At 41.2% G+C, this 10,078-nt stretch overlaps 1 long non-coding RNA gene across 2 annotated transcripts in view; it reads left to right on the top strand.

Moving 5' to 3' along the window:
- Window positions 1-487: 487 nt before the first annotated feature.
- Window positions 488-10,078, top strand: part of LOC102445180 (uncharacterized) — an 80,454-nt gene continuing 70,863 nt past the window's right edge. The window contains exon 1 of one of the 2 annotated variants that reach the window (XR_012901388.1): window positions 488-1,147. This is a non-coding gene — a long non-coding RNA (uncharacterized LOC102445180). The remainder of the gene's footprint in view (window positions 1,148-10,078) is intronic. The other variant, XR_012901387.1, reaches the window with a different exon arrangement.

The following is a 10,078-nucleotide window of genomic DNA, read 5'->3' as shown; positions in this document are numbered from 1 at the left end:
GTGGAGTTTTGAGAAGAAAAAAAGAAACAGAGCTAATTTACTCTGGCTATGTCTACACTGAGTTCAGAAAAGCCTCTTCTGAAAAAAGAAGTGGAAAAGGCTACGCATATTGTGGTTCACAATTTGCGTAGCTTTTTCCGGAAGAGCAGTGCCGTGTAGACTTAGCCTCCTCTGTTTTCACATTGTGCAATAAGAAAGCAAATATTTAAAACATTGTTAAATACATGTGGGAAATTGTGCTAGGTTTACTTAGGGCTGACATTAGACATTACAAAACCTAAAGTGAGACAAAATGCTTCCATGACTTTCTCTTAAATGCTGACTAAACAGTTTCTTGTAGGTTATATAAGATCAATATTGCAGCATCATGCTGCCACGTGAGGAAGACAGAAAAACCTGAAATAACCCAATTTCACTGTTGTTTGAGTTGACTGAAACATGAAAATGAATAAGACGATTATACTTTAAAATGCTTTCATCACTAAGAAACTAAGATTTTCTACATATAGATAATTTAGAGCACCTTATACTTCTCCCCTATGTCTGTCCATCTGTTGTCTTTTGTCTTACACCTCAATTGTAAACTCTGAGGTAGGGGCAAGCTCTTCTTTTCTGTCTGTACAGAATCTAGCAAAATGATCCTGTTCTGTAACTGGGACTAGCAGGCATTAGGGTAATACTGCTACAACTAAATGAAAACAGCACCATTGTAAATGAATATCCAGAAAGAGAAAATCTTTTTCTTGTAAGAGCTCCCTACAGAATCACTCAGATTACCATGGTACCTGAGACAGTAATTCAAATGTAATAAGGGGCAGGGGCAATTTCAGTGGTGAGATCAGTATTGGCAATCTTTGCATATGAAGTGAGTTTTAATATGTATTACAGGGTGGCTTGCTCCACTGGCTGGAGAGCCAGAGCTGAGTCAGCCTGATTACAGAACAAGCACCACCTGAGGGGAATTGGGAAATTCCCCCTGAAAAGCAGAAGGCAACTGCAGTAAAGGAGGAAGAGCCAGCTGGGAGAAGAGCATGTGCATGTGTGCACCAGGCAGAAAGCTCAGAGAATAAGGAAAAGCTCGCCAGGCGGGGAGGCTTTGGAGACCCTGCTGGAAACAACAGAGACTGAAAGAGCGCCAGAGAACAATGTAAGAAGCTGGGTAGGAAGTGGTGTAGGAATACTGAAGTACAAGTAAAATAGCAGATTTAACTATTCAATGCAGGGCCCTGGACCAGAATCCATAGTAAAGGGTGGAATGGGATTCCCCTACTGGCCCCAAGGAAAGAGGTATACAGCCTATCACAAGGATTATTGTGCCGAGCAAGGTAGTGATAGAGTGAGGAAGAGCCCCGCAGAGGGGGAAGGCATTTTTGAGACTTTTAGTATAGACAGCCGTGACCCTGAAGCGGATGGATTCCAGAAGGTAACCCTCCAGAGAGATAAGTCCATGGAAGAGAGGATGCTTTGGTGTCAGAAGGATAATTGGTGGTGGTGCCCAAGAGCTGATACGCCATGTGTCACAATGAGGGGGTGCCTAGCAATGAGCTGATTTTTTTCACTATGACAGAACTGGAAAAGGTAAAGCTTGTCATGTGGAAGTGAGAGGTTACCTACAAAAGGAGCAGTGTAGAAAGAGGTGCAAAGTCAGGGTTAACTAGAACAAAAAGAAAAATTATGCAGCACTTTAAAGACTAACAAGATGGTTTAATAGGTGATGAGCTTTCATGGGCCAGACCCTTCCTCAGATCATATTCTGGAAGAGAATTGGCCTGATCAAATATACCAAAGGAATACAATGAAAAAATCTTGTTTTAGCAAGATCAGACTAACATGGCTACCTCTCTATTACTATTCAACATACACGGTTAACTAGAGACTGGGGAGATCGCCTCTCACAATTACTCCCTGTGGAGGTATACAATGTGAGAGGGCTGTAGGAAGAAATAAGATCATAGGTTAAGGTAAGGATGTTTTTGTATCTAGAGCCTATGGTCTTGACACAGATGCAGAAGGAAAGGGGAACCAGAGAAGGGATTTGCGAAAGGTGATGCCAGCAGCAATATTTGGGACAGACTGGGTTGGAGAAATATAGTGCAGGGTTATTCAAGAGAGCTGAAATGAATGGTGACCGAGGCATGCTGCACAAAATAATGTTGTAAAATCCTAAAGAGTCAGTAATGTACAAATCCGATCTCCCTGTGTTAAAAATGTATGCCACACGTGGCAAAAAATGGAGTTTACTAAAGCCAGTGAGCAGCTAGTGCACCTGGAGGATGGCCAAGCCCAACTGGTTGGTTGAATTAAGAATGAATTTTCAGTGAGAAGAATGGGAATGACTAATAAAGGAAGCAATTCAGTGATTAGCAGGGAGGAAAGAAGCCCTGAGGAGAATAGTCTTGGAATAAGTTTCCCAAGAAAGGAGCTCTTGGAAAGGGCAGGAGTGGGGTGGGCTTTTGCAGTGAGTCATGACAAAGGGGCAGCCTGAAGATTGGGGTTTTGGGAATGAGAAATGTATGGACAGTCAGTTGGTCATAATCAGTCTTGGAAACAGCAGAAAAGGAGCCAGACAGCCAGAGAGAAAACTCTTGGATGTCTCTTTTTTTACAGGAGCATGCAAGAACTCTACTGAGCCCAGAAGGGGGTAAAGTGTCTGTGGAGGAAAGAGCCTCTGCAGAGACTGGGGAAAAGGGACTAGAGACAGGCCAAGGTCGGAAATCTGAGGGGAGCAGCTCTTCTTTATTTGTTAGAGGGTCCATGGACTGGAATCCAGAGAAGGAAGGATCTGGTTTCCTCTACCCACACTTGAGGAAGTTTGTGTGAAAGCCTTTTAATAAGCCTTGAGTTAGGCTGAAGACATAATGTAAGGTCATGGGACTCTGTTACTCTAAAAAGGAAGGGAGTAAATGCTATGTGGACTGTCATGAAAAGAAACGTGGGCTGGGCTAGTCATTGCTGGCAGGGGTGCCAGAGCAGTAGAGCACACTATGCCATGCCTAGACTTCAGGGGGCGGCATGTTGGCTGGTGAGTCACTCCAACACCCTGACCTACGAAAAGAAGAGCCACCTGGAACTTTCCCAGGGGTCATTGGCACTTAGATACCATCTAGGTGGATATAGAAATACTTGAGACAGAGGTTGTAATGTAAACTATGGTAGCTCGGAACTTCGTGGGAAGAATTTGCATAGGACTGCTTCTTCTGTGCCAAAAGCCCCAGTATTAGAAAAGAAGCCAGACTGGACAAATCTCCAGAGAAATCAGTGGAGCTGCATCCATTTACATAACGTGAGAATCTCTATGACCTGCTAGGCGTATAGGGGCTAGAACACATAGGCTATGTCTAGACTGCAGGCTTCTTTCGAAAGATGCTCTTTCGAAAGCATCTTTCGAAAGAGCATCTTTCGAAAGATCGCGTCTAGACTGCAGGCGGATCTTTCGAAAGAAAAATCCGCTTTTTCGAAAGAGAGCACCCAGCGAGTCTGGATGCTCTCTTTCGAAGACGGCCTCTTTACATTGAAGAACGCCTTCCTTCGAAAGAGGAACTTTCGAAGGAAGGCGTTCTTCCTCGTGAAATGAGGTTTACTGCCATCGAAAGAAAAGCCGCATTCTTTCGAAATAATTTCGAAAGAACGCGGCTTGAGTCTGGACGCAGGGGAAGTTTTTTCGGGAAAAGGCTACTTTTCCCGAAAAAACCCCTGAGTCTGGACACGGCCATAGTTATAAACAGATCTGATTAGATCCAATAGAGAACAGTGGTACAGAGACCTTCTAAACTCCATGGCTGTGTCTAGACTGGCAAGTTTTTCTGCAAAATCATTCGATTTTGCGGAAAAACTTGCCAGCTGTCTACACTGGCTGCTTGAATTTCCGGAAAAGCACTGACGATCTCATGTAAGATCGTCAGTGCTTTTCCGGAAATACTATGCTGCTCACATTTGGGCAAAAGTCTTTTTCCGAAAGACTTTTGCCCAAAAGGGCCAGTGTAAATAGCATAGTAGTGTTTTCTGCAAAAAAACCTCGATCGCGAAAATGGCGATCGGGGCTTTTTTGCGGAAAACCGCAGCTAGATTGGCCACGGACGCTTTTCCGCAAAAAGTGCTTTTGTGAAAAAGCATCCTGCCAACCTAGACGTGCTTTTCCGAAAATGCTTTTAACAGAAAATTTTTCTGTTAAAAGCATTTTCGGAAATTCATGCCAGTCTAGACGTAGCCCATATGCTGCTATTGACTGTCTTGTTGGAAATGGAGACATTTACATTAGCTTCAGGTTTTAAAAAGCATGTGTGTGTGTGTGTGTGTGTGTTTTTTTTTTTGTTTTTTTTTTAATGTAGCCAACTTAAAATCATAGAAGGTTAGGGTCAGAAGATACCCCAAAGGTCATTTAGTGCAACCCCCTGCTTAAAGCAGGACCAACTGCAACTAAATCAACTTAATTTCTGCTTTACTGGTAAGAGCAAACAGAAGATTTTTTGTGACATTTAAGGCTGCCCTCCTCCAGACATCCTGTATTTCTTAAAATAACTATTGTAGTACCTTGGCTAAGGAAGTTTACCTTGTTCAGATCCTGTCGCATTCTGTTCTGTGTAACTAAATCTGCAAACATATAATATTACACTTTACTAAATATGTTTTTTTTAAAACTGCGTTCTAGTCTGAGTCTTTGTGTAATGCGCAAAATATGAATTATATCCTGAAGAGCCATTGTAGTAACTAAATCCAGCAAGCACAGAAATGAGAAAATGATGAAAAAATTGATAGAAATATCAGATATTTCAGGTGTCTTAGCAAGATCTATGTAAATTCCAATGACTTGTTCAATGAACTAGTTCCTCTACATCACTGAAATATCCAAATTCAACTTTCTACCTGGGAATGCTTGTGTAGTAATAAGGTATTGTAGACTTCACAAGTAAAACAATCTTTTGCTAGATATAGTAATTTCTCTTGGGTTAGAGGTAAGGTTGTGTGTTAGTATGTTTGGTAGGGACTGGGGTATGCATTATGGGTAGAGAGCAGACTTTTTAGTTTTTATTCTTTTATAATTTCTAAGAAAAAATCAATGTTGAAGTATGTTTTTATTATACATCAGTTTCACAGTTGTGGGAAAGTATGGAGGTTCATGATTTAATGACAGCATATGTTAATATTTAAAGCTAAAACTTCTTAATTGTTAAAACACACTGTCTGTTACATGTCAAAATATACAAAGTAAATATTCTTAAATTGAACTCTTTCAATTATCAAGCAGAACTTTTCTTTTTTGGCTATCTGTAAACTTTGATTATTGATGGAACCACTTTTTGGCCTGGTCTATGCTACATGGAAAGATTGAAGTAAGATGTGTCAACTCCAGCTATGTAATTTAGCTGAGTATCTTGCATCGCATTTCCGCACCGTCCAAATAGCAGGAAGCCAATGGGAGCAAACACTTGTTGGCTTCCCTTACTCCTCGTGAGGAGCAGGAGTACTGGCACCAAAGGGGTGCTCTCTGAGTTTGATCTATACTAGACCTGTTAAATTGAACTCCGAAAGATCGACTGTGGCAGTGTCAATCTTTTACGTAGTGTAGACCTGCCCTTTGTGTGTGTATAGTAACATGGACATTTATTGACATTTACCATTTAAAATCGAATCCTTCCTACACTGATGGGTGGCTATCTGTTGTAAATGAAAGGGAATTGTGGCGCTGAGGAGCCTGTATGTTTGCAGATTATGGTATTTGGCTGCCATGGAATGTGAATAGAGGTTGTCCTGGATGTTAGTCATTCTTAGTATGAGTGCTTTTAAAAATTGCATTGATCGGAAAGATACTTGAGCAACATCAACTCTAAAATAATGACGTTTTTCATCTGGGATAAGAAAGCAAATCTTTATTTTTTTTCTGACTTACTTTCATATGAAAAGTACATGAATAATGAGTTTATGAAGTATAGTAGCAAAGCCACCCAACAGAAGCATTGTTTTAGTAGCTAAAACAAGGACCTTTTGCCACAGATATTGGTTTTGCCACAGATTTTAGTGTATCTTTAGCAAGTCATTTAAGAAGTCTATTTCAGTTCACCAGCTATAATGTAAGTATACCCATTTTACAAATCTAATGGATTTGTTAAATGAAGCTGTCATAATCAGGAGAGCTGACTAGCATCTGGCGACTAAGGGGTTAATTAATGCCTCCTGTACCTAGCCAGGTATTGGGCGGTCAGCCAATTACAATGCAGGTAGGAATTTCAAATTGGAAAAGAGGAATTTTATCTCTGTTTTTTGTCTGAGAGTTAGAGCAGTTTCTTCGGAGACTGAGGGAGATGGGACACACTTCTGTGTCCAAGAACGGACTTCTTAAAATGTGTACATAGGGAAAAAGTTAGCTAGTTCATCAGGATTTATTGTTTTCCTTGTTTGGGGACGTGGAGATAATGTCTGAGCTTGTAATTGTGGTTTTTTTCCCTTTTGTAACTAAGTTTTAGCCCAGGAAGGTTTCCCTGAGTATCCATATCAAATGGTGGCTCTTCCCATCTAGCCACTTTACTATGCTTGCAACTGTAGCTTTGGTTTGGTAATAAACGTTTGTTTCTTTTTTTAATTAGCTGGTATTGGTTGATTTTTGTATCTTGGAAGGTCTGTCTGTATCTGCATGCCTGACTGACGGGTCAACTACCACAGACTGCAGCTTGTTTTTCTTTTTTCAAGTTCCTTTGGGGAAAAGGAGCTTGGGGTACCCTTGGGGTTGGTTTCAAGTGTTCACCCAGTTTGTGGATTCAAAAGCACTTGATGGTGGCAGTGGATTCCCCAAAATCTGGGTATTAGGATTGGTGGGGTGGGGGAGAGGTTATACCAGAGCCTGTAGAGGCAAGTGCTCTACAGGAGTGGTCTTGCGGGTCCCCACTTCCGCGTTCGTCATGCCAGAGTGGGGAACAGCCTTGACAGAAGCATATAAATCAATGTCTGCAAAGTGTTAAGAGTTTCTCAGGGGGAAGTTCCTCTGCAAGTGGACGGAGATATTAACAAATGACAAATGAAACCATCAGGATTTCCTTCAACCTAGTTCATTTTGTGTGTGTGTGTGCACGCACATATATATATATATATATGTGTGGGTATATGTACCCAGCATTGCTCAGATCTGTAACTGAAGGAATTTGTCTTTTCTTTTTTTTTTTTAAATGAAAAATATCCATTATTTCAATGATTATATTTTTCAAAAATGAAAGCTGCAGTGAGAGTTCAGAGGTAGGGGGTAAGTGACTTAGGGCAGAGGGTTTGGAGGTTCAGGGCAGGGGGAGCGGCTGCTGAAGTCAAGGCAGGTGGGAGGTGCAGGACTCAGGGCAGAGGGCTAAGGACAAGGGCCTGGGAGGTGGGGCTGGGGCTTACTGGGGCTGCCCATGGCAGCAAGGGTGGCACTGCTCCAGCAGTGATTCTTCCCAGGTACTGGGGAAGCACTCCCCTGCCAGTGCCCTCCCACCCGTTGCTCTCCCTTGTGGTCTGCAGGCTGTTTGGGGAGCAGGGGTGGAGGGACCAGGCTTTGGAGGCTGCTACCCCTTGTGGCTCCCCCTCCCTTCCATGACCTGCAAGCTGTCTGGGGAGCATGAGGCTCCAGGAGTGCCTCCAGCAGGCTTTGGGGGGGGGGGGGGGTGAGGCTCTAGGGGCTTCACCCCCATTGTTCCTCCCCCCTGCAGCCCACAGGCTGTCTGGAAAATGGGCCAGGCTCTGGGGGCTGCCCCCCCTCCAACACCCTCATGGTCTGAAGGCACTCCATGGGAGGGAGTAGGCAAGATGGGGGAGCCCTAGCCCTGTGGGCCACTCGCTTGGTTCTGCAACTGCCCTCAGTGGCCACTCTTAATATTGTGTCCCTCCTCTCTGTGCCCCTCCCTTTCCATGTTATGCGAAATAATCCCATTCCTGGCTCTTCATATTTTCCAGGCACAACCAAACCCTGACCTTGGTTTAAGTTAGAGTAAGAAGTAGCTATGTACCAAATTTGATAGTTTTAGCTCTTACAATTTAGGAGGAGTTTTTGGACAAAGATGCACAGACAGATGCATTCTAAAATATATAATTTCTATACTTATATAAAATTTGATTTCTTACTATGGAATTTAGAAGTCCTTCAGAGAATTTCATTACTTTTTCAGGACTATAGGTATACAAACCTGTACTGGGAAATGAAGCGCTCTCCAAAAGATCAGTTCCAATTATGTAAATACTAATTTTCTTCAGTGGTTAAGTCTTGATTATTTGAAGGGGTCATTATGGTTAGTTTACTGTACCACAGTAACTAGAAAAACATTTTTCAGTTTTTCACAATTCAGAGATACAAAATTCACCTATGTAGAATCTTATTCTTTTCAAATGGTAAACTTAGTCCTCATCAAACCCCTGCATTTCTTTCAAAGCAAATGGAAGGCATGTTTATTCAAAAAGAATCAATAGAATAAGAGTAACAGGCATGGAAAAACTTCACATCTGAAGGGCTGTTTGCTTGCATGATTTATACAGAAGGAAACTTACTTCATATAGCTGACATGATGCATGTTGGTCTATCGCTATACCCAGGCATTCACAGTTATGCTTCTTGAGAAAGAAAAACAAAATTCTGCTGGTGTTCTATGCCATACAGTGCTGATTTATTTAGCCTAAAGCTTCATTCCTTACCATCTGGGAGGCTGCGTATGTCTGAGATCATGTAGGGGAGCTCTGTTGCATTTAATGAAAATTGTGTCTTAAAATAAGCCCCAAATGAGTAAATAAATTATTTAAGCAAGGTTATAAAACCTTGAAATTGGCATTCATCCTTTTATCACAGGAAAAGATCTTATTTATAAGCTTTTCCTCATGGCATTTTAGATATTAAAGCATAAACACCCTAATTAAGTGCACACTCCACAGTATAGGTGAATAGTTGTATCTTCAAATGACGTACTTCACCAAGCAACTCAGCACTCTCCAGATTTAATTTTGACAGGCAAGAACAGGTGGATGCCATGCAGCTTAACCTTGGAAAGATGACCCCAAATGACTATTAACGTACATCTGATGGTTGCAAGATAAGGTAAGGGTTAACTGAGGATCCACCAGAGGGGACATAGGATGCTCAGGTGAAAGGTAAAGGCAAGAATATGCTGGCACAGAAACAGATCAGCTGCTTTTTTCTAATGCTCTAAAATGATGTTAAGCTCCGTATACAGTGAAGAGAACCTAACTACTCTGTTAAGTTGAGAATGTCTCTTCAGCTCTAATAAATTAAAATGTCTATGATGTGCCTGTGTAAATCTGTATATTGTTCCATCCATGCAGAGTTGGGATAGCGTCACATAGTCATAGTATGAGAGTGATGGTCTTAGAGATGGCTTGACCAGTGTGTCAAACTTGAGATGATGTATCTTGTTAACTGCAGGAATCCTATACAAGTTGGATGGGAGAAACAACAACTTAGAACTTGGGCTGTCAAGTGATTTAAAAAAATTAATGGTGCAATTAATTGTACAATTAAATATAATACAATGCCATTTATTTAAATATTTTTGCATGTTTCCTACATTTGCCAATATGTTGATACACAACAGAACACAAAGTTTACAGTTCCTACTTCATATTTTGGATTACAAATATTTACACAGTATAAAAGAAACAAAGAAGTACATTAACATTATTCAATTCGTTTAGTACAAGTGCTTCAATGCAATCTCTTTATCTTGAAAGCTGAACTTACAAACATAGAATTATGTAAAACTGCACTAAAAACTAAACAATGTAAAACTTTAGAGTGTTCACGTCTACTTAGTCCTACTTCAGCTAATTGCTCAGGCAAACAAGTTAGTTTTCATTTACAGAAGATAATGCTGCCCACTTTTTAATTACCTGAAAGTGAGAACAGCCATTTGCATGGCACTGTTGTAGCCAGCATTGCAAGTTATCTATGCCTTCATGCTTCAGTCACCTTTCCAGAGGACATCTCTCCCCCCCCCCATGCTGATGATGTTCATTAAAAATAATGTATTAATTAATTTTGTGATTGAACTCCTTGTATATCTCCTGCTCTCTGTTTTACCCTTATTCTGCAACATATTCCATGTTACAGCAATCT

The sequence above is a fragment of the Pelodiscus sinensis genome, chromosome 2, assembly GCF_049634645.1.
Source record: "Pelodiscus sinensis isolate JC-2024 chromosome 2, ASM4963464v1, whole genome shotgun sequence".
Lineage (NCBI taxonomy): Eukaryota > Metazoa > Chordata > Testudines > Trionychidae > Pelodiscus > Pelodiscus sinensis.
Note: the sequence above shows the minus strand (reverse complement) of the source record. Positions and strands in the feature narration are given on the sequence as shown.